Here is a 4,583-nt window from a genome sequence, read left to right on the forward strand (position 1 = left end):
TTGACTCGTTTCCTGCTCCACTGGGGGAAGGTGTTTCCGTGTGGGGCCTACATCGCATCACCCTGTGGGGGAGTCACAGACCCCTGTCCCATCACCATGGTTCACTAATGTCCTTCAGAAAGGAAACCGCCTTCCTTACCTGGTGTGGTCTACATGTGACTCCAGACCAACAGCAATGTGGTTAACTCTTAACTGCCTCTGGGCAATAAATGCTGGCCAAGCCAGTGACGTCCTCGTCCAACAAATGAATAAAAAAACAAAAAAAAAAACCCATCCTGTCACCATGTGGGAAAATTGCAGACCCCTGTCCCGTCACCGTGTGGGGGAATTGCAGACACAGCCCCTGTCCTGTCACTGTGCAGGTGAATCACAGCCCCTTTTGACCTGTCACCGTGCAGGGGAATGAGAGACCCAGACCCTCATCCTGTCACTGTGCGGGCAAATAGCAGCCCCCTTTGACCTGTCACCGTGCGGGGGAATCACAGACACAGACCAGTGTCCTGTCAACATCCGGGGAATCGCAGACACAGACCCACATCCAGTCAACATACCGGGAAATCGCAGATACAGACCAACGTCCCGTCACCCTGTGTGGGAATTGCAGACCCCTGTCCCATTACCATGTGGGGGAATCACAAACACAGACCCCATCCCCTCATCGTGCAGGGAAATCAGACACAGAACCCCATGCTGTCACAGTGCGGGAGAATCAGAGACACAGATCAACACCGCCCCCCAACCAATCCTGTCAGCGTGCAGGGGAACTGTAGACACAGACTCTCATCCCATCACTGTGCAGGGGAATCACAGAAACACACCCGTCTTGTCACTCTGCAGGGGAATCAGACACAGATCCCTGTCCTGTCACCACGCAGAGGAATCACAGACACAGACCCCTGCCACATCACCATTTGGGAGAATCACAGACTCCTGTTACCGTGTGGTGGAATCATAGACTATTGTCCTGTCACTGTGTGGGGGAATACCTGACACAGACCCCATCCCTTCACCCTCTTTGGGAGTCGCAGACCCCTGTCCTGTCACCGTGCGGGGTAATCATAGACCCCTGTCGCATGACCGTGTGGGGGAACCACAAACCATGGGTCCCGGTCCACTCTAAACTGTTGCAACATGTAGGTGGACCCTTCTGTTAATTAAACCAAATGCCCAAAGTTCACCTTCCCTCTAAATATGTTAAAATATGAGTAGCAGAGAACTGCCAAATTCTAGTATTCAAAGAAAATATCAATGTGTTCTTGAACTCTTAAAATTGTACGTTAAACAATGACCATTCACAATTCAAGCCCCCCCCCCCATTCTCTTAACTGATTATCTGCATCCAACCCTATAACAATATGCTGTTCCAGTAAAACACTTTTTAAATTTACCATATATCCTCAAGTAATAGTGGAATTTTTAAAAATACTTTCTACGGTTAAATTTATGGGATCGATTATTACATGGATATGACGTTTGAGGGAACTGTCATTCATGCCTGCCAAAATTCATACCATATCATTAGCAGAAGCCCAATTGATCTTGAGATGTTAAGGGGTTAATTTGCTCTGCTGACCTTCAAGAAATTGGATGTCCCAGGGGTAGGGTGGCATGTTTCTCTGTCTTGCAGGTAGAACATAAAAAATTTACATTGCCATCTCCTGCTATTCAGAATCAATAAGAACACTGCAGTTAAAATTCTGACTACACCCTGCAGTTTAAAAATAAATTTACACCAGATCTTGCTATTAAGGAATGATCTACATCACACTGTTTCTGCAAATAATCAGATCATTGCATTGTGTCTTGAATGGCACGTGACGATGGGGGAGCAGCTGGGAGTTGTCTTGTGGGCATTCCTGACTGCGATGTAAAATCTTGTATAAAGGAAAAACTGGTCCTAATGTTCGGAGAGATCTCGTCATGGCTTTGCAAGCATTGCGAAGAGTGTTCAGGATTCCTCCAAAACTTATACTTAAGAGTCATAGAGATGTACAGCATGGAAACAGACCCTTCGGTCCAACCCGTCTATGCCGACCCAGATTTCTCAACCCAATCTAGCTCCACCTGCCAGCACCCGGCCCATATCCCTCCAAACCCTTCCTATTCATATACACACCCAAATGCCTCTTAAATGTTGCAATTGTACCAGCCTCCACCACATCCTCTGGCAGCTCATTCCATACACGTACCACCCTCTGCGTGGAAAAGTTGCTCCTTAGGTCTCTTCTTTATCTTTCCCCTCATAGTAAATTTTGGCTGTTCACAGAAGTTGGTAGTTGCATCATCTGTGCAAGAACCTCAAGGAAATGAACTTAACTATCTCTAAACGAATAAAGAAAGAAAAACAAATTATGGTAATTCTGAAAACCGGAGAGGAACAGTACAACCAGTGGACTGGAAAGCTGGAGCGGAATGTGACAGCTGGCACACGGACTCACAAACACTGATTGTGAAGAACTCGGGTCGATGGTTATTGCACAAAATACAGAGGCAGGGTATTGAGGATGATTTGGCGGTTTGGATCACAAATTGGCTAGCTGAAAGAAGACTGAGGGTGGTGGGTGATGGGAAATATTTAGCATGGAGTTCAGTTACTAGTGGGGTACCACAAGGATCTGTTTTGGGTTCAATGTTATTTGTCATTTATATAAATGACCTGGATGAGGGCATAGAAGGATGCGTTAGAAGATTTGTGGGTGACACTAAGGTCGGCGGAGTTGTGGATAGTGACGAAGGATGTTGCAGGTTATAGAGGAACATAGAGAAGTTGCAGAGCTGGGCTGAGAGATGGCAAATGGAGCTTAATTCGGAAAAGTGTGAGGGGATTCACTTTGGAAGGAGTAACAGGAATAGAGAGTCCTGGGCTAATGGTAAGATTCTTGGTATTGTGGATGAGGAGAGAGATCTCAGAGTCCATGTACATAGATCCCTGAAAGTTGCCACCCCAGGTTGATAGAGTTGTTAAGAAGGTGTACGGTGTGTTAGCTTTTATTGGGATAGGGACTCAATTTCGGAGCGATGAGGTCATGCTGCAGCTGTACAAAACTTTGGTGCGGCCGCACTCGGAGTATGGTGTCCAGTTCTGGTTATCGCATTATAGGAAGGATGTGGAAGATCTGAAAAGGGTTCAGAGGAGATTTACCAGGACGTTGCCTGGTATGGAGGGAAGGTCTTATGAGGAAAGGCTGAGGGACTTGAGGCTGATTCTGTTAGGGAGAAGAAGGTTGAGAGGTGACTTAATTGAGACATATCAGATGATCAGAGGGTTAGGTAGGGTGGACAGTGTGAGCCTTTTTCCTCAGATAATGATGGCTAGCACGAGGGGCATAGCTTTAAACTGAGGGGTGAGAGATATAGAACATAGAACAATACAGCATAGAACAGGCCCTTCGGCCCTCGGTGTTGAGCTGACCTGTGAACTATTCTCAGCTCGTCCCCCTACACTATCCCAAAATCACCCATGTGCTTATCTAAGGATTGTTTAAACCTCCCTAATGTGGCTGAGTTGATTGCATTAGCAGGTACGGCATTCCACACCCTTACCACTCTCTGCGTAAAGAACCTGCCTCTGACATCTATCTTTAATCTATCCCCCCTCAATTTGTAGTTATGCCCCCTCATACACGCTGACGTCATCATCCCAGGAAAAAGATTCTCACTGCCTACCCTACCTAATCCTCTGATCATCTTGTATGTCTCTATCAAATCCCCTCTTAGCCTTCTTCTTGCCAATGAGAACAGGTTCAAGTCTCTCAGCCTTTCCTCATAAGACCTCCCCTCCAGACCAGGCAACATCCTGGTAAATCTCCTCTGCACCTTTTCCAATGCTTCTACATTCTTCCTGAAATATGGGGACCAGAACTGCACACAATATTCCAAGTGTGGCCACACCAGCGTTGCAGCATGATATTGCGGCTCCGGAATTCAATCCCTCTACGAATGAAACTCCAAGATCCCTCTGCACATCCACACTACCAAAAATCTTTCCGTCAACTCAGTACTCTGCCTTCCTGCTATTCTTCCCAAAGCGCATCACCTCATACTTAGCAGCATCGAACTCCCTTTGCTGCCTCTCGGCCCAATTCTCCAGTTTATCCAAGTCCCCCTGCAACATTTTTCCACCGACTTTAGTGTCGTCTGCAAACTTACCAACCCCATCCACCCACGCCTGCGTCTAAGTCATTGAGAGAAATAACAAACAGCAGCAGTCCCAAAACAGATCCTCGTGGTACACCACTGGTAACCGGACTCCAGGCTGAATATTTTCCGTCTTTTCCACCTATCCACCCCCTCCCCGCACCCCCCCCCCCCCCCGACCTATCACCTTCATCCCCTCCCCCACTCATCTATTGTACTCTATGCTACTTTCTCCCCACCCCCACCCCCCTCTAGCGTATCTCTCCACCCTTCAGGCTCTCTGCCTCATTCCTGATGAAGGGCTTTTGCCCGAAACGTCGATTTTGCTGCAGCTCCTCGGATGCTGCCTGAACTGCTGTGCTCTTCCAGCACCACTAATCCAGAATCTGGTTTCCAGCGTCTGCAGTCATTGTTTTTACCTTGTTGATTTTAACCCTACTGCGAAT

The sequence above is a fragment of the Chiloscyllium punctatum genome, unplaced genomic scaffold, assembly GCF_047496795.1.
Source record: "Chiloscyllium punctatum isolate Juve2018m unplaced genomic scaffold, sChiPun1.3 scaffold_1135, whole genome shotgun sequence".
Taxonomy (NCBI): domain Eukaryota; kingdom Metazoa; phylum Chordata; class Chondrichthyes; order Orectolobiformes; family Hemiscylliidae; genus Chiloscyllium; species Chiloscyllium punctatum.